Genomic DNA, 21,453 nt, shown 5'->3' on the forward strand with positions numbered 1-21,453 from the left:
ACTGCATTTTTTCACAATGACCGTAGTCCGCCGCTAGTGCAAAGGGCAGTGAAAGTGACGAGGCTGTTTGGCGCGGTAGCGGTTGCGCTGTGCTTCATAGCACGCTTTACTGTACCTCTCTTCGTTTTAACTTTCTGAGCGTGTTTTTAATCCAAACATATCATATCTATATGTTTTGGGAATCAGGGACCGACAAGGAATAAGATGAAGTTGTTTTTAAATCGATTTCGGAAATTGAATTTTAATCATAATTTTTATATTTTTAATTTTCAGAGCTTGTCTTTAATCCAAATATAACATATTTATATGTTTTGGGAATCAGGAAATGATGTAGAATAAGATGAATGTAAATTTGGATCGTTTGATATAAAAAACAAAATTATTACAATTTTCAGATTTTTAATGACCAAAGTCATTGATTAATTTTTAAGCCACCAAGCTGAAATGCAATACCGAAGTCCGGCCTTCGTCGAAGATTGCTTTACAAAAATTTCAATCAATTTGATTGAAAAATGAGGGTGTGACAGTGCCGCCTCAACTTTTACAAAAAGCCGGATATGACGTCATCAAAACTATTTATCGGAAAAAACGAAAAAAAAACGTCCGGGGATATCATTCCCAGGAACTCTCATGTCAAATTTCATAAAGATCGGTCCAGTAGTTTGGTCTGAATTGCTCTACACACACACACGCACAGACAGACACACACACATACACCACGACCCTCGTCTCGATTCCCCCCTCTATGTTAAAACATTTAGTCAAAACTTGACTAAATGTAACAAGTCGCGTAAGGCGAAAATACAATATTTAGTCAAGTAGCTGTCGAACTCACAGAATGAAACTGAACGCAATGCCATTTTTCAGCAAGACCGTATACTCGTAGCATCGTCAGTCCACCGCTCATGGCAAAGGCAGTGAAATTGACAAGAAGAGCGGGGTAGTAGTTGCGCTAAGAAGGATAGCACGCTTTTCTGTACCTCTCTTTGTTTTAACTTTCTGAGCGTGTTTTTAATCCAAACATATCATATCTATATGTTTTTGGAATCAGGAACCGACAAGGAATAAGATGAAAGTGTTTTTAAATTGATTTGGAAAATTTAATTTTGATAATAATTTTTATATATTTAATTTTCAGAGCTTGTTTTTAATCCGAATATAACATATTTATATGTTTTTGGAATCAGCAAATGATGGAGAATAAGATAAACGTAAATTTGGATCGTTTTATAAAATTTTTTTTTTTTTTACAATTTTCAGATTTTTAATGACCAAAGTCATTAATTAATTTTTAAGCCACCAAGCTGAAATGCAATACCGAACCCCGGGCTTCGTCGAAGAGTACTTGACCAAAATTTCAACCAATTTGGTTGAAAAATGAGGGCGTGACAGTGCCGCCTCAACTTTCACGAAAAGCCGGATATGACGTCATCAAAGACATTTATCAAAAAAAAGAAAAAAACGTTCGGGGATTTCATACCCAGGAACTCTCATGTCAAATTTCATAAAGATCGGTCCAGTAGTTTAGTCTGAATCGCTCTACACACACACACACACACACACACACACACACACACACACACACACACACACACACAGACACACACGCACATACACCACGACCCTCGTTTCGATTCCCCCTCGATGTTAAAATATTTAGTCAAAACTTGACTAAATATAACAAAACTTGACTAAATATAAAAATGACCACTGTACATTGAGAGCACCTACGCACTTAATTCTTGGTTTGTGACTATGTGGAGGAATGCTTTTTATATTTAGTCAAGTTTTGACTAAATATTTTAACGTAGAGGGGGGAATCGAGACGAGGGTCGTGGTGTATGTGTGTGTGTGTGTGTGTGTGTGTGTGTGTGTGTGTGTGTGTCTGTGTGTGTGTGTAGAGCGATTCAGACTAAACTACTGGACCGATCTTTATGAAATTTGACATGAGAGTTCCTGGGTATGAAATCCCCGAACGTTTTTTTCATTTTTTTGATAAATGTCTTTGATGACGTCATATCCGGCTTTTCGTGAAAGTTGAGGCGGCACTGTCACGCCCTCATTTTTCAACCAAATTGGTTGAAATTTTGGTCAAGTAATCTTCGACGAAGCCCGGGGTTCGGTATTGCATTTCAGCTTGGTGGCTTAAAAATTAATCAATGACTTTGGTCATTAAAAATCTGAAAATTGTAAAAAAAAATAAAAATTTATAAAACGATCCAAATTTACGTTTATCTTATTCTCCATCATTTGCTGATTCCAAAAACATATAAATATGTTATATTCGGATTAAAAACAAGCTCTGAAAATTAAATATATAAAAATTATTATCAAAATTAAATTGTCCAAATCAATTTAAAAACACTTTCATCTTATTCCTTGTCGGTTCCTGATTCCAAAAACATATAGATATGATATGTTTGGATTAAAAACACGCTCAGAAAGTTAAAACAAAGAGAGGTACAGAAAAGCGTGCTATCCTTCTTAGCGCAACTACTACCCCGCTCTTCTTGTCAATTTCACTGCCTTTGCCATGAGCGGTGGACTGACGATGCTACGAGTATACGGTCTTGCTGAAAAATGGCAGCTACTTGACTAAATATTGTATTTACGCCTTACGCGACTTGTTACATTTAGTCAAGTTTTGACTACATTTTTTAACGTAGGGGGGGAATCGAGACGAGGGTGTGGTGTATGTGTGTGTGTCTGTCTGTCTGTCTGTCTGTGTGTGTGTGTAGAGTGATTCAGACTAAACTACTGGGCCGATCTTTATGAAATTAATTTTGACATGAGAGTTTCTGGGTATGATATCCCCGGACGTTTTTTTCATTTTTTCGATAAATATCTTTGATGATGTTATATCCGGCTTTTTGTAAAAGTTGAGGCGGCACTGTCACACCCCCATTTTTTAATCAAATTGATTGAAATTTTGGCCCAGCAATCTTCGACGAAGGCCGGACTTCGGTATTGCATTTCAGCTTGGAGGCTTAAAAACTAATGAGTGAGTTTGGTCATTAAAAATCGGAAACTTGTAATTAAAATTATTTTTTTATTAAACGATCCAAAAACAATTTCATCTTATTCTTTGTCATTTTCTGATTCCAAAAACATATACATATGTTATATTTGGATTAAAAACAAGCTCTGAAAATTAAAAATATAAAAATTATCATCAAAATTAAATTTCCGAAATCGTTTTAAAAACTATTTCATCTTATTCCTTGTCGGTCCCTGATTCCAAAAACATATAGATATGATATGTTTGGATTAAAAACACGCTCAGAAAATTAAAACGAAGAGAGGTACAGTAAAGCGTGCTATGAAGCACAGCGCAATCGCTACCGCGCCAAACAGGCTCGTCACTTTCACTGCCTTTTGCACTAGCGGCGGACTACGTTCAGTTTCATTCTGTGAGTTCCACAGCTTGACTAAATGTAGTAATTTCGCCTTACGCGACTTGTTTTCCAATGTAAAAGCCGGTGTAACACGAGAAAATTACTCCCACGAGATTTTTACTCCGGAGTAAACATTGCGTACGAAAAGGTTACTCCCTTTACGAAAAAAAGCACTCCCCCATTGCACGAGAAAATTACTCCCCAAGATAGGTGAGTTCCGAGTAAACACTGATTTCGTTCAAAAATGTTACTCCCCTGACGAATAAATAACGAATAAATTACTTCACCCCAACACGAGCAATTTAACTTCCCATGCCAGGTGTACGAAATTTTTACTCCCTTGTCCCCTGTTAGTCTTGGTGGTGGAAGGGGTGGAAGGAGGGTAGCGCGACATTCGTGTGCGCGAGATCACTTATTGGCATTATCCCTTCGCCCGCATCCCATTTTTGCGTACGAGATTTTTACTGGAAGTAAAAACAAGTCGCGTAAGGCGAAAATACAACATTTAGTCAAGTAGCTGTCGAACTCACAGAATGAAACTGAACGCAATGCCATTTTTCAGCAAGACCGTATACTCGTAGCATCGTCAGTCCACCGCTCATGGCATAGGCAGTGAAATTGACAAGAAGAGCGGGGTAGTAGTTGCGCTAAGAAGGATAGCACGCTTTTCTGTACCTCTCTTTGTTTTAACTTTCTGAGCGTGTTTTTAATCCAAACATATCATATCTATATGTTTTTGGAATCAGGAACCGACAAGGAATAAGATGAAAGTGTTTTTAAATTGATTTCGACAATTTAATTTTGATAATAATTTTTATATATTTAATTTTCAGAGCTTGTTTTTAATCCAAATATAACATATTTATATGTTTTTGGAATCAAAAAATGATGGAGAATAAGATGAACGTAAATTTGGATCGTTTTATAAAAATTTTTGTTTTTTACAATTTTCAGATTTTTAATGACCAAAGTCATTAATTAATTTTTAAGCCACCACGCTGAAATGCAATACCGAAGTCCGGGCTTTGTCGAAGATTACTTGACCAAAATTTCAACCAATTTGGTTGAAAAATGAGGGCGTGACAATGCCGCCTCAACTTTCACGAAAAGCCGGATATGACGTCATCAAAGACATTTATCAAAAAAATGAAAAAAATCTTACGGGGATTTCATACCCAGGAACTCTCATGTCAAATTTCATAAAGATCGGTCCAGTAGTTTAGTCTGAATCGCTCTACACACACACACACACACACACACACACACACACACACACACACACACACACACACACACACACACACACACAGACACACACACGCACATACACCACGACCCTCGTCTCGATTCCCCCCTCTACGTTAAAACATTTAGTCAAAACTTGACTAAATGTAAAAATGGGGAGTAAAAATTTCGTGGAGGGAGTAATTTTTTCGTGCCTTGGGGAGTTTTTTTCTCGTACAAAAAGTGTACTCGGAGTAAAAATTTCGAACGAAATATTTACTCCGGAGTAAATTTTTCGTGGTGTAAAAATTTTGTGTTACACCGGGCTGGCCAGAGCGGCGTGGGCCACTGTAATCGGTAAGATTCTGGTCAAACATTCTGCCTGAAAAGAGAAACGACGGCAGGTAAGAGAGAAAGAAAGAATAAATGAAAGAAAACGATGGTTGTCGACATGTCAGAGTCACGTTCTTCTTCAGTCCCCATAAATCCATCGTATGGTGGGTCGCGGCTAGCAAAGCTGGGCCCTAAAAGCAGGATCTTCAGTGTCACTTTTTCATACAAATCCTAACAGTGACGATGACAAACACCTCACTGGTGATTGTTATTATTGCTTATAAGTACAAACATCTCCGTTCTGCCAGTGAATGACAGCAACCCTGCATGATAATAACAGTAACGACTCAGTTTTTGTGCTAGCATGCCGCTGTGCAAAAGAGGAGCCATTCCAATGACTTATTACAAAGATCAGTAACAATGAACTACGACGACGACAAAGTCGACGACAACAACAGCAACAACAACAACAGCAAAATTGCAACAACTGACAACAGCAGCCGCAGCAGCAACACTGATCAAACAACAACAACATCAAACAAGTCGCGTAAGGCGAAAATACAATATTTAGTCAAGTAGCTGTCGAACTCACAGAATGAAACTGAACTCACTGCATTTTTACAGCAAGAGCGTATACTCGTAGCATCGTCAGTCCACCGCTCGATGCAAAGGCAGTGAAATTGACAAGAAGAGCGGGGTAGTAGTTGCGCTGAGAAGGATAGCACGCTTTTCTTTATCTCTATTCTTTTTACATTTAGTCAAGTTATGACTAAATGTTTTAACATCGAGGGGGGAATCGAGACGAGGGTCGTGGTGTATGTGTGTGTGTGTGTGTGTGCGTGCGTGTAGAGCGATTCAGACCAAACTACTGGACCGATCTTTATGAAATTTGACATGAGAGTTCCTGGGTATGATATCCTCAGACGTTTTTTTCATTTTTTTTATAAATGTCTTTGATGACGTAGTTGTAAGCCAGTGATAATGTAGTTCTACTAGATTCCGGTATTAAGGCAGACCCGGTATTAAGACAGACAAGATGGCTGCACGATTATCCATGTAAACAATGTACCATACCTCCAAAGAAAAGAACCCTTACAGTATTCTGAAACACACTAGCTGTGTTAGTACGTGTTGTATGCGTGTGTGAGAGTTCCACCTACACACTACACTACACCACTACATCTGGCGACGAGGATTTCGAACTTACAGCAGGTAAACAAATTCGATCGTTCTGCACTTCAAAACACCACGTGCGTCGGCGAACAATTACAATGGCTACAGCACTTCCCCACTTTGACAAATTTCCAGTGCACTCGGAAGAGGCGACCGCTGGCACAAGATGGAAGAAGTGGCTGGCAAGGTTTGAACTGTTGATGACTGGTCTCAATATTACCAACAACAACAGAAAGAAGGCTCTACTACTGCATTATGCAGGAGAAGAAGTGTTCGACATATACGACAGCATGTCGGATGAACAGCAGGGCGACCAGGGAGCGTACGCAACAACAGTCGCCTCCCTGACCCAACACTTTACTCCAAAACGCAATGTGGACTTTGAGACATTCAAGTTTCGCCAAGTGACCCAAAACTCCGGTGAGACCATAGACAGTTTTTACACAAGACTTCGTCTGCAAGCAGCGAATTGCAGTTTTGAGAACACTGACAGAGAAGTCAAGAGCCAAATCCTGCAGGGATGCATCTCTCAGCGACTTAGGAGACGTGCTCTCCGTGATGCTGACACAACGCTTCACTCCCTGTTGGAACAAGCTCGTGCTCTTGAGATTTCAGACACTCAAGCTATGCAGATGGAAGGCAGAACTGCTACATCAACTGTCAACGCTGTCAACCATGGCAGTCACCACCAACCCTTCAACAAAAGAAGAGGAGGACAACGACATGGACCAAGCTCCCATGTTAGAAGCAACAATCAGCAAATACGCTCAACAGATGAACGCAGTTCAGGCAGCTGCGGGTGGTGTGGTGGACGACCACATCCCAGAGACAAGTGTCCAGCAAAGGATAAAGATTGTCGGCTGTGTACCAAGAAAGGACACTACGCATCAGTCTGCAGATCACACAAGAAGTCTGACAGACCAAGGCACGTCCGAAGCATCCAAGAACAGCCCCCTAGTGATGCACAGTTCTCATCTGACGAAGAATATGTCTTCGGTGTCTCACACAAGCGAATGAGCACGCCTACAGTCAGTGTCAACATCGAAGGTGGGAAGATACCTTTCATCGTGGACACCGGAGCGTCGGTCAACATCCTGACAGAACAGGCTTTTGAGAGCATCCAGTCGTCACGTCGCAAGCTAACTTCATCTGCGTCATGTCCAGCGATATACGCCTATGGATCACGTACCCCGCTTCCGGTACGAGGTCAAGCCGTCCTTACGGTGAGGTTCAAGGACATTCAAACCTCTGCCGTATTTTACATCGTGAAATCCTGCGACGGAGCTGTCGGCAACAACCTGATGAGTGCGGAAACCGCCCAAAAGCTTAACCTCATCAGCTTTGCCTTCTCTACTTCAGGCGAAGCGACCAACGGGCTACGCACTGAATACAGCGACCTCTTCACAGGCATGGGCAAGATGAAAGACGTCAAGGTCAAGCTGTACGTTGACGAGTCTGTGCAACCAACAGCACAACCACATCGACGCATACCTTACCATCTACGAAAGAAGGTTGAGCAAGAACTGGAGCGTCTTGAAAACCTCGACATCATCGAGAAAGTCGATGGACCTACCCCATGGGTATCTCCAATTGTCGCGGCACCAAAGCCGAAGAAGCCGGACGAAATAAGAATATGTGTGGACATGCGCCTACCGAATCAGGCAATCAAACGCACCAGACACATAATGCCGACCATCGACGACATCCTCATGAGACTCAATGAAGCCACAGTTTTCAGCAAGCTGGATCTGAATTCTGGATACCACCAGCTTGAACTAGAAGAAGAGTCCAGGAACATGACAACATTCTCAACGCATGTCGGACTCAGGCGCTACAAGAGGCTTAATTTTGGTGTGACCAGTGCAGCAGAAATTTTCCAGAATCACATCTCGGAGATGCTGACTGACATACCTGATGCTCTAAACACAAGCGACGACATCATGATCTACGGGAAGACGCAAGCGGAGCACGACAAGACAGTGAGGCAGGTTTTCGACCGTCTCAGAGAGAGAAATCTGACACTGAATGACAAGAAATGTGAATTCAACAAAGATTCCATTGAATTCTACGGCTGCATCTTCGGAAAGAATGGCATCTCTCCAGACCCCAAGAAAGTAGAAGCAGTCCAAAAGGCATCTACTCCCGCCAACGCCAAAGAGGTACGGAGCTTTCTTGGACTGACCAACTACATCGCTCGCTTCATTCCAGACTATGCGAATATCACCAAGCCTCTCCGTGATCTGACGCGCAACGACGTTCCCTGGGACTGGACATCTGATCACCAGAAAGCAGTCCAAGAATTGCAGGCACGTCTAACCAGCTCAACCGTCATGGCCTACTTCAGTCCTGACCTGGCAACAGAAGTTGTGGTTGACGCTGGCCCCAACGGTGTTGGAGCTGTCCTCGCCCAGCGCGATGAGAAAGATATTCGACACATCGTTGCATACGCCAGCCGCGCACTCACAGACGTAGAGTCCAGGTACTCTCAAACGGAGCGAGAAGCCCTAGCTGTGGTGTGGGCATGTGAACATTTCCACCTCTACCTGTACGGAAGTCAATTCACTGTCATCTCCGACCACAAGCCACTGGAGGTCATCTACAACTCACCAACGTCAAGAACGTCAGCCCGTATTGAGCGTTGGAACCTACGCCTCCAGAGTTACAACTTTACGCTGCAGTATCAGCCTGGCAGCAAGAATCCTGCAGACTTCCTCAGCCGACACCCTGTCCAAGCATCAGATGCACAGTCGACACATGCGTCAAAGGTGGCTGAAGAATACATCAGATTCCTGATCGATCACACAATCCCCAAGGCGATGACGCTCGCTGAAGTTGCCGCTGCGACGAGCAAAGACAAGACTCTACTTGCAGTGATCAACGCCATTCAGTACAACCAATGGCATCCCCCTACAGATACCGCCGTCAACAGCTCCGCGTTCCAGATTTTCAAGCGAGTCAGAGACGAACTATCTGTCAGCGAAGAACACAGTATTCTCCTACGCAACCAACGCATCGTGATTCCTCAAGCTCTCCAGCAGCGAACAGTAGACATCGCTCACGAAGGTCACCAAGGAATCATCAAAACCAAGGGCCTCCTGCGTGAGAAGGTGTGGTTCCCGCAGATGGATCAACTGGTGGAAAATAAAGTCAAGTCCTGCCTGGCATGCTTGTCCACAACCCCAAGTCACCCATCTGAGCCCCTGAAAATGACCACACTGCCCCGGCATCCCTGGTCTGAAGTCAGCATCGACTTCGCCGGACCATTCCCTTCCGGAGAATATCTGCTTGTCGTCACTGATGACTACTCACGATTTCCAGAAGTTGAGATATTAACATCAACATCAGCAAAGGCCGTCATTCCCAAGCTCGACGCCATTTTCTCCCGGTTTGGCATTCCTGACGTCGTCAAATCAGACAATGGCCCCCCCTTCAACGGCAGTGACTTTGAACGCTTTGCAGGCTACCTTGGCTTCAAGCACAGGACCATAACCCCCCTGTGGCCTCAAGCTAATGGTGGTGCCGAACGTTGCATGCCTATGCTGAAGAAAACAATCCAGGCAGCGCAAGTTGAAGGAAAGGTGTGGCGCCAAGAACTGTATAAGTTTCTGCGCAGTTACCGAGCTACTCCTCACTGCAGCACCGGTACCAGCCCCGCAGAAGTTCTACTTGGGCGAAAGCTTAAAACGCAACTTCCCCAACTGGAAGACAACGCAACTTCACCATTGGACGACACCATCCGTCAACACGATGGTGTCATGAAGAAAAAGATGAAGGTCTACGCTGACGCCCGCCGCCATGCAGCTGACTCACCAATCCAAGTGGGAGACACTGTCCTCGTGAGACAGAAGCGAGACTCCAAGCTGACGCCCTACTACAACCCAGCACCCCTGGAAGTAACAGCGAAGAAGGGCTCCATGCTGACTGCTGCTTCTGATGATCGGCAAGTCACCAGAAATTCATCCTTTTTCAAAATAGTCCCGCCTGCACCTCAGAAGACAATAGACCCCCCACAGCGTCTTGATGAAGAAGGGAGAGAAGAAGAAGACCCCAACATCTCCAGTGATGACAGTACCAGCAACCCCTCACAGAAAATCCGCAAGAAACCCCATTACCTCAAGGACTATGTTCCCTGAACAATCAAAACTTGCATAATGTAAAGTCTCAGTTAGAAGGAAAATCCAGACAGAAAGACAGTAATCATTTCTTATTTTCTTCTAGCAATTTTCGGTTTTCGAATGACTTGATTGCAGCTAAGCTGAACCTTTCAGTATTACTTCGACGTCTAGTCACCCTGTGTTTGTAATCTCCCATTCTAGTCAATTTAATCAATGTATAAATAACCTGTGCTGAGGAAACGCTGAGTGACATTCCGGACGATAAACAATACATGAAGTTCATATCAACTTGAGTGAATCACCATCAAGTGTTTTATTGACAATATAGAACATGACATTCTGTTTGATATCTAACAGTGTATGATTCAAGTCATAATCATGTTGGTCAATTATTTGAATGAACAGCTATAAAGCATTGTTAATGTTTAGCAGTACAGAAAGCCAATGATGAATTATTTCAGAATTATGACATCCTCGTCGCCAGATGTAGTGGTGTAGTGTAGTGTGTAGGTGGAACTCTCACACACGCATACAACACGTACTAACACAGCTAGTGTGTTTCAGAATACTGTAAGGGTTCTTTTCTTTGGAGGTATGGTACATTGTTTACATGGATAATCGTGCAGCCATCTTGTCTGTCTTAATACCGGGTCTGCCTTAATACCGGAATCTAGTAGAACTACATTATCACTGGCTTACAACTATCAGGTACAGAAACCAGTTTCAGATTGAGGACACTACATCCGTCATTTTCGTGAAAGTTGAGGCGGCACTGTCACGCCCTCATTTTTCAACCAAATTGGTTGAAAATTTGGTAAAGTAATGTTCGACGAAGCCCGGACTTCGGTATTTCATTTCAGCGTGGTGGCTTAAAAATTAATTAATGACTTTGGTCATTAAAAATCTGAAAATTGTAAAAAAAAAAAAATGTTTTATAAAACGATCCAAATTTACGTTCATCTTATTCTCCATCATTTGCTGATTCCAATAACATATAAATATGTTATATTTGGATTAACAACAAGCTCTGAAAATTAAATATATAAAAATTATTATCAAAATTAAATTTTCCAAATCAATTTAAAAACACTTTCATCTTATTCCTTGTCGGTTCCTGATTCCAAAAACATATAGATATGATATGTTTGGATTAAAAACACGCTCAGAAAGTTAAAACGAAGAGAGGTACAGAAAAGCATGCTATCCTTCCCAGCGCAACTACTACCCCGCTCTTCTTGTCAATTTCACTGCCTATGCCGTGAGCGGTGGACTGACGATGCTACGAGTATACGGTCTTGCTGCGTTGCATTGCGTTCAGTTTCATTCTGTGAGTTCGACAGCTACTTGACTAAATGTTGTATTTTCGCCTTACGCGACTTGTTAACTTTCTGAGCGTGTTTTTAATCCAAACATATCACATCTATATGTTTTTGGAATCAGGAACCCACAAGGAATAAGATGAAATTGTTTTTAAATCGATTTCGGAAATTTAATTTTAATAATAATTTTCTTATTTTTTAATTTTCAGAGCTTGTTTGTTATCCAAATATAACATATGTACATATTTTTGAAATCAGAAAATGATGAAAAATAAGATAAACGTAAATTTGGATCGTTTTAAAAATTATTTTTTTTTTACAATTTTCAGATTTTTAATGACCAAAGTCATTAATTAGTTTTTAAGCCACCAAGCTGAAATGCAATACCGAAGTCCGGCCTTCGTCGAAGATTGCTGGGCCAAAATTTCAATCAATTTGATTGAAAAATGAGGGTGTGACAGTGCCGTCTCAACTTTTACAAAAACCCAGATATGACGCGACGTCATCAAAGGTATTTATCGAAAAAAAGAAAAAAACGTCCGGGGATATCATTCCCAGGAACTCTCATGTCAAATTTCATAAAGATCGGTCCAGTAGTTTAGTCTGAATCGCTCTACACACACACACACACACACGCACAGACAGACAGACACACACACACACACAAACACATACACCACGACCCTCGTCTCGATTCCCCCTCGATGTTAAAATATTTAGTCAAAACTTGACTAAATATAAAAACAGCACTGAAGCTGCCACCACCACCTACACCACACAAAGTCGGCGTCAACGCTGAAATCCTTCGGGAAAAAAATATCACGCCTCAGTGATATGAACTACAATTGAACCTGTCCATAACGACCATGCAAGGGACCAACCAATTAATGTGGTCGTTACTAAAGACAGGTGCCGGTCACTATGGAAAGGTGAAGTTTATAGAAAAGAACTTCGAATAAGGGGATCCTTCGGTGTGGTCGTAAAGGGCAGGTGGTCGTTATCAAGAGGTGATTGCCGGGGCAGGTTTGACTGTACCACAGTGAAACCCCGCTTTTAAGGCCCCTCGGTTAAAGACTCCCTCCCTTTTAAGACCCTATTTTCAGATTTTCTGTTCATAACCTCGTTAAATGTACCTCCATTTTAAGACTCCCTCCTTTTTAAGACCTGACTTTCTCAGATTTGTGGAGGTCTGACAAGGGGGGTTCCACTGTACCAATTACAAGTATTGCAGCTCTTTACCTCCCTACACTGACCGGTCGTGAAGCAGCGAGTGTCGTCCATGCACTAATGGGCTGCATGCTGAGAATTCATAGGACTGGTTTCTCTTTATTTGTTGAGTCTCGGCGGATATCTGCAGCAGCTGCGGCCGGGTAGTTTAATGGATTTTCCTTCTGTATTGATACACTAAAATGTTGTATGTTTGATTCGTTTTAATTCTTCTTTCTCTTCATTTCCCCCTCAACTTCCTCATTCTGTTTTTATCTTTTTCTTCGAGCACTAGACAATCAGATGACACGCTGACTACCCGCGTTCAGGATGGCTGACTACATCCTAACACCGACTGAGGTCAATGCTGAACTGACAGGTAATGCGCCGGTGTAATGCTCCATGCTGTCGTAAAGAGTGTAACCAAGCGTTATAAAACACAGTCACAGGGATACACATCAGACAGCAAAAACAAAAAACAAAAAAAAAAACCCAAACAAACAGAAAACAACTTGAAGTCGCGGAAGGCGAAATAACAACATTTAGTCAAGCTGTCGAACTCACAGAATGAAACTGAACGCACTGCATTTTTTCACCAAGACCGCATACTCGTATAGTTTCGTCAGTCCACCGCTCGTGGCAAAGGCAGTGAAATCGACAAGCCAGAATAGTGCGGTAGTGGTCGCGCTGAGTAGGAACACGCTTTTCTGTATCTCTATTCTCTTTAGCGTACTGAGTTTGTTTTTAATCCAAACATAATCATATCTATATGTTTTTGGAATCAGGGACCGACAAGGAATAAGATGAAATTGTTTCTAAATCGATTTCGGACAATTAATTTTAATCATAATTTTCATATTTTTAATTTTCAGAGCTTGTTTGTTATCCAAATATAACATATGTATATGTTTTTGGAATCAGAAAATGACGAAGAATAAGATGAAATTGTTTTTGGATCGTTTAATTTTTATTTTATTTTAATGACAAGTTTCCGATTTTTAATGACCAAATTCATTAATTATTTTGTAAACCACCAAGCTGAAATGCAATACCAAAGTCCGGCCTTCGTCGAAGATTGCTTTGCCAAAATGTCAATCAATTTGATTGAAAACTGAATGAGGGTGTGACAGTGCCGCCTCAACTTTTACAAAAAGCCGGATATGACGTCATCAAAGACATTTATCGAAAAAAACACCACCAACGTCCGGGGATATCATTCTCAGGAACTCTCATGTCAAATTTCATAAAGATCGGTCCAGTAGTTTAGTCTGAATCGCTCTACACACACACACACACAGACACAGACACACACACACACACACACACACACACACACACACACACACACACACACACACACACACACATACACCACGACCCTCGTCTCGATTCCCCCTCTATGTTAAAACATTTAGTCAAAACTTGACTAAATGTAAAAAGACAAATAACCGAACGTCACCTGCATTACTTGTGCACGTGACAACCTTGCCAGACGGTTACAACATACGAGTACCTTCCTTCCTGTGTCTGTAAACAGTTTTGTAAATTAGTTACTATAGATCCGTCAAGTCTGTCTTGCACAAGAACTAGGCCTACTTCTACCGTAAGCTACTATTACTACTACTACTACTACTACTACTACTACTACTACTACTAGTAGTAGCACTACTACTACTGCTACTACTACTACTACTACTACTACTACATTGTACTACTACTACTCACTACATTGTACTACTACTGCTACTACTAATGATAATTATTTTTTATATTTAAAGCCCGAGTCCCGTTTAAATGGCTCCATGCGCTTCACAATTTCAATTTGAAGCAAACAAACAAACAAACAAACAACAACAACAACAACAACAACAACAACAACAACAACAACAACAACAACAACACACTGAAAAAGCACACTAATAACTGAATAAAACCGTAAGCACACTGGGCCTCCATAAATGTAAAACAGGTAATAAAACACACCCACACACACACACACACACACGCGGCACACGCGGTTATCATCAATCAAAATCATGAATATTCACCACAAAACGTCACTACGGTAAACCTCACCACAACAATGACCTCACGCTCCCGGCAGAGAATGACGAATGACTTGCAAACAAATTCAGACATTCTGGCACTTCAAGGACATGACTAAACCTCTGTCCATAGATTTCCCCAGGCCATCATTAATTTTGTTTACCGAGTTCAGGCACCTGGGTCCAGTTTCACATACAGCATAACCGGAGGAGGGGAGAGGGCGAGGGGGGTCAATCGCCGAAAACTCGAATACATAAACTGATAAAAAGACAAAACTCAAAACACATGAAAAGGGCTTGAACCTTTTCGACTGCACATCAACATGCAATGACAGACTCGATTCGGCTCCGGTTATTCAGTTGTCAAGTTGTTGTTGTTGTTGTCACGGTTGTTGTTGTTGTTGTCGTCGTCGTCGTCGTCGTCATCGTCGCTCGGAAGGAAGGAAAATGATCTTTATGAGAATTATATAATGCTTTGAGAAGGCAAATACATGACTGAATCAGTTGCGCAAGTCGGTGAGTAATAACAAACACAGGAAACGTAAAGCCAGTCAATTATCTTTGTTAGTAAGTGCTTTCCTCTGTTTTGTGAGTACCCGAGAGCCTTCACTCCTCCTTCTGTTAATTTTGTTTGTTTTTTTGTTATGTCCTCGCATCCGAGCAGCAGTGTCCCTCCTCGGTAATTTGTACACCCCCTTATCATAGTTCGGGGGTGTATAGGTTTGACTCACACACACACTGACTGGCACACACACACGACTCGTGACACGTGACATATACACACAGGCACACACTCACACACACACACACACACACACGCCACTACCGGCTCGTCTCATGATTCCTGGTCTATCTGAAAACATTCACTCAAAACTTGACTAAATGTAAAGCAAACACACAAACACACACACACACACACACAAAAACACACATAGAAACAAAGTGACTGTGATGATCTTCAAGGGCCTTAGGACTTTAACTCCCCTTGGCGTTACCCGTGTTTTCGCCTGGTCTACCCGCCGTATTTATTTTGCAAACACATAATATCCCCAGGGAGAAAAACCAGAAACAGCGACAGAGAAAAAGACAGAATTTGAGATAGTGTGTTCGCATTCCGCAGATCCATTGCGCACATCGGCTTCTGCGGAATGTCCGTAGAACTGCACACAACCGCAGAAACCTTCAAGATGAGAATAGGTCATGTGACCAGCGTCTGTATTTTGATTGGCTGTAGATGTCAACATTAAAATCTGGAAACTAATATGGCAGACTGAGGAGCCGAAACTGAGGAATTGTAAGAAAAATGTGGTGCAGTTGACTGTACGTCGGAGAGGATGACACCGATTTCATAGGTGATGATTGGTGTTGTGCTTACTCTTTTCGTGCTATGAGGTTTTAGCTCCGTTTCTGCCTGCATGGATGTGTGCGAGTGAATGCTGCGGGAGATGCTGAGTTCGGCATCGGTCATCCTCCTCCCCCTTTTCGGCCTCCCCGCATGCCCGGCTGCGTAAGGCGAGGGTTTGATCTGAGCGTTCTGTCGATTATTCTGACTGCGTCGTTTATCCCCTTGTACAATATTAATGCGATTGCTGTGAGAGCGTGCAGTATGCGGATGAAGGTGATTGCGAAGTTGCCGTGTTCAGTGAAGCATGTCTGGAAGTTGCGCAGTGCATTCGCTGACTGAGCCTGGGTTTTCATGGATCGCTATTTTCTGAGAAGGTGCTGTCACAGTGTTAGTCTTAGTGTTGTCAATGGTCAAGGCAAGTGTTTCATCCACGTTATCATCACCCACTTCTGCAATACACATGGGATTTTTAGTGTGTAAGTCGACAATTTTTCGACGCGCATACTGCACGTGAATTTTAAGTACAGTATGTACGCTTTCCGCTGCTGTGGATTACTGGCACTGCAGGCCACATCGTTGATTATAACAAGATTGACCTACACTTTTTGTTTTTCTTGTGGTGAAACTAGGTCTAAGCTTAGAGTGTAATCGTAAGTGTTCAGCCAAACTCTTTTATTTCAGGTTTACACAAATCAATTGTTTACGTTAATAACAATTGCACCAGATCGAAGACTCAAAATTAGTATAAGTATAACTCACTGTTCTGCTTTATAATTATTCTGACTATATTATTATGCGTTTATTTTGCTCTTTCTGTCTTTGCATCTCGAGAAAGTGCATGGTTTTCTGAGAAGGAAAAGGTCTGTAGTTCTTACTTTCAGTTTTGCAGTACATTGAGAACGTAAATTATAATTGTCAGTGTCAGTCGCTGAAAGTAAAAGGTAAAGGATAATTTAGAGACCCGAGCTCCAAATCTCTATGCTCACTTTGGTGGAAAAAAGCCACTGGTTGTTAAAAAAACACCTGACCCAACTGTCTCAACAATTGATTTGATGCATTGTTCTGTCGCCATTGTTCCTGGTCAACTGGATACACTTTCAATGCGAGGAAGCTTTGTGAAAAACTGAAGACAACTTTTGCATTGCATTGTTTGCTAACAGTGAAAATGTATGATGTAAGACATCACTAGGCAGCAAGGTTTCTTTATTTTGCCATGAGGGAGCCTGCTGCTAGTGAATAGCTAGGGGACTATTGTGTTAGACATGGAGATCTATGACAACATATTTTCCTTTTAGTGACACACACATGAATGATCATTCACTCATACATACTCAAACACATGCACACGCTCTTTCGTTCTCTGTCTCACTCACAATACATAGACTGGTAATGTATTCACACATAAGCAGTAAATGTACATGTGTACATACGTCTTCATCAAATACTCAAGAATTTTTTAAGCGCACGCTTATCAGCCACATTTTTATGCACTGTCTTACCTGATCTGCTAGTCTGATAATTCCTCAACTTTGTACAAAAGAGCGGAGATCAATCGAGGAGGTTTAGATTACTTAATTAATTGACTGCAATGCAATGTGCTGCATCATAAATGTGCATTGAAACGAATCGAGTAAGAAGTTTGAAGGTTTTGAATTCGACACACTGAGGATTAATTGTCTCATTAGAATTAGTAAGCATTAGTAAGCATGAAACGCATTTAGCTTAGGAAGTGTGCACTGAAAAAAAGTGTTGTGCTGCTTCTGAGTTTCTTGTCATTGATTGACTAAAGTGATACCGTGGATTACTGCTACAAGTTTAACCTTTACTGTGGGTCGTGGACGACCCAGAGCATCACAAAATCATCTTTATCCTACATACGTGAGAGAGACACCCGTGAGATAATAATCGTTCAAATCACACGTGTGTATATCATGTAAATGAGGTCATGTCAAGCAAGTCTGGCAGGGCCTGTTTTTTCACTGCTTATGATGCCAAAGTCACCGAGACAAACGTCATTATAGAAACACAAATTGTGCTCGCTAATTACCCTCGATGAATCTTTAGAACTAACACGTCACGCCACACTTTCAGAGTGACGTTTCTTTGCTTTGACGTAATAGATTGCACGAGGCTTTAGAAGAGATCGAGGTTCCAAAACAAGCGTCTTCAATTTAGCTGCCTCGAATGCAGGACATTTTCAGTAAAATACACGTAAGTACAGTATGTAGGATAAACAGAATACTACATGGCTTGCTGTGTTGTACCAGATTTACACTCGTTGCTTTTTCAAATAGTGAACAGCTCGCTTTCGCTCGCAGTTCAATATTTAAAAAAAAAAACCTCGTGTAAATCTGGTACGACACAGCAAGCCATGTAGTATTCTCTATTTATCTCTGAAACTATTTGGAGTTTTTAATTGAGACTTCATGTAATCTCCAATCACCATACAAGTTACAACCTTCCCATTGCCCAACTTTTGAAAGATTATCTTTGTAAAAAAACAAACAAAACGATGACGTAATTTTAACTAAACAGTCCGGATAATGTGGGTTGTGGACAACCCATATGGAATTACATAAGGAATTTTACGCTGTTTATCCTTATTCGGATAGCATGGGTCGTATACGACCCTAATACTCGGCAAAGATGCGGCAAAACGTTTATTCCTATTCAGATGGCGTGGGTCGTGTACGACCCATACTTTGTACGTTGAATCCTTCTTTGGAAAGTATGGGTCGTACACGACCCACATCATCCGGCCTGTTTGGTCCAAAGCGTGATCCGGTGAAGGTGAATGAGGCAGTGGTATTCTGCCCTCAGCATTGGGAACCATCTAGGTGAAGGTTAATGAGGCAGTGGTATTTTGCCCTCAGCATTGGGAACCATCTAGGTGAAGGTTAATGAGGCAGTGGTATTCTGCCCTCAGCATTGGGAACCATCTAGGTGAAGGTTAATGAGGCAGTGGTATTCTGCCCTCAGCATTGGGAACCATCTAGGTGAAGGTTAATGAGGCAGTGGTATTCTGCCCTCAGCATTGGGAACCATCTAGGTGAAGGTTAATGAGGCAGTGGTATTCTGCCCTCAGCATTGGGAACCATCTAGGTGAAGGTTAATGAGGCAGTGGTATTCTGCCCTCAGCATTGGGAACCATCTAGGTGAAGGTTAATGCGGCAGTGGTATTCTGCCCTCAGCATTGGGAACCTTCTAGGATGTTTACAAAATTACATGCGGATGATCATGCAAAGAAAAACAATTTTGGAGTCTACTGCTGCTTATAAATAGAGGATGTTGACAGCAAATGTGAACAGAAGAGATAAAGGAATGGCTTGTGTGCAGGAAGGATATGCCGCACTTGAGGTTATGTGTCATTCAAGGGCATAATGCAAAACAAAAATAAATGTTTACATTAAAATTCCACTGATTAAGACTGATGAAGCATCAAAACTGAAGGATGTGGTTAGTGTAGGGCTGCAGGGATCTATAGTGCTGGTTTGACTCCTGATCCACGTACAAGGAATATTTTTTGTAGAGTCAACTTTTGTAAGTGCAGGTGCTCATGAGGTGCATGTTCTGCCTTCTTGTGCACTAAGTTAGCAAAAAGATGACTACACACGTTAAAGATTCTATAATTACTTGTTCACATTGACAATGACATGTGTGTGGAAGCTAGGAGACATAATGGCCAAAACGATGTGTGTACAGTGCAAACACAAACAAATTCAAAGAAATCTGGTAAACTTTTGGTTTTAGCACACACAAACACCAGTCCCATTACCCCTCCCCTCTCTCAGCCCTCCTCCACACAAAAAAAAAGAGAGAAGAAGACGCACTTTGAAGATGCCGAGAGTGAGATATTTTTGTTTTTTGTGCCAATTTGCTTTTGCATGGCTGCGTACCCATGCATGCATGAAATCGACACAAAATGACAAAAACAACACATAGCGCTATTAGCACAAGGCACACGTGTCATTATGACTACGTCTCATTTGAACTACATGTACATATCATTATTACTACGTCTCATTTGCATTGCATGTACATGTCATTATCACTATGGTTTCTGTTACATATTCTTTAGCAATTCAGAGATCAAAGGACGCCGAAGCACATCTTAACAGTATTTTACAGAAAACAAGTGCCGTCTGCTCACTAAGAAAAAAACACCACAAAAAACACACACACACAGAAAATATATGTTATTAATTTATAATGCAGAAAAATTAGGCCTGGCTGAGCCCCCTCATCTCTTTTACCAAAGAGTGAAAAGAGAAAAAGAGGTACAGCCTGTTAACAAAAGTCTTAGGAGTTGGTAGAAACATCCCTGGATCGATTCATTTTAGCAACAGTTGCCTTGGTTGTTTTTGTGTCGTAGCAACTTCATCATCTCCCTCCAATGTTTTTCTTGTTTGTCCCCCGGGCCTAATTTTATGTTCATTTTTTGGCATTAAAAGTGTCAGTCTACAAGTGTTTAAATGCGTTTCTTTCTACACTTGAAACAAATGGTTTTTTTGCTTAAGAAAATCCCACTTTCCGCAGCAGTACACCTGCTATTTTGATTTATTTGTTGAACATAGATTGCATCTGCCCTTACATTTCAATTTTTTAAGGTGTTATAAAAATTACCAGGTAGAGGGTTACATTGAAAGGCTTTTTGCAAAATATTAAAATATTTTTGCTGGTGCATGCTAAGTTTGAATGCACTCTGTTTTAGTAAAAGCTATACAGTGGAACCCCTAAAAAAATCTGTGAAAATCATCATTACAGTCAAGCCTGTCCATCCAATGGAGTGAGAAAAAAATGCCCGTTGTAGATAGGTGGTCGCTGTGAAAAGGTGAATTATAGAGATAAGAGAATAAACCAATGTGTGGAATTCTTTTTGGTGCTTGTAATGGACAGGTGGTTGTTATAAAGAGGGGGTCGCAGAGGAAGGTTCGACTGTATCATATCTTACACTTGAAGTTGAACAAGGAGTCTTACATTAATTAAGTGAAGGTAAACTTACAGAGGTTATGAACACAAAATGTGAAGAAGTAATGTTTTTAAAGGGAGAAAGTCTTACATTGGGGTCAGAAGAAGCAGTGTATTTAAAGGGAGAAAGTCGAGAGAAAAAAAACGGGGGGGGGGGGGGGGGCTTGGTCACTGGCTTATTGAAGCATTAATCAATGTGTCATTGACTGATTGCATGAGGGGGGGGTGTGTCTACCTTATATTGTTCAGACCTGGAAGGTTGGAATATATATTCTATTCTAAATAATAATAAAATTATTAATACCATTGTCAAAAGCTAAAATGGGTACA

General features: G+C 41.4%; 1 protein-coding gene across 1 annotated transcript in view; it reads left to right on the forward strand.

Moving 5' to 3' along the window:
- Window positions 1-16,066: 16,066 nt before the first annotated feature.
- Window positions 16,067-21,453, forward strand: part of LOC138952111 (1-phosphatidylinositol 4,5-bisphosphate phosphodiesterase beta-4-like) — a gene marked incomplete in the record, with an annotated part of 66,768 nt that continues 61,381 nt past the window's right edge. Inside the window, 1 exon segment of the mRNA XM_070323708.1 lies at window positions 16,067-16,162.

Source organism: Littorina saxatilis, linkage group LG17 (genome assembly GCF_037325665.1).
Source record: "Littorina saxatilis isolate snail1 linkage group LG17, US_GU_Lsax_2.0, whole genome shotgun sequence".
Taxonomy (NCBI): domain Eukaryota; kingdom Metazoa; phylum Mollusca; class Gastropoda; order Littorinimorpha; family Littorinidae; genus Littorina; species Littorina saxatilis.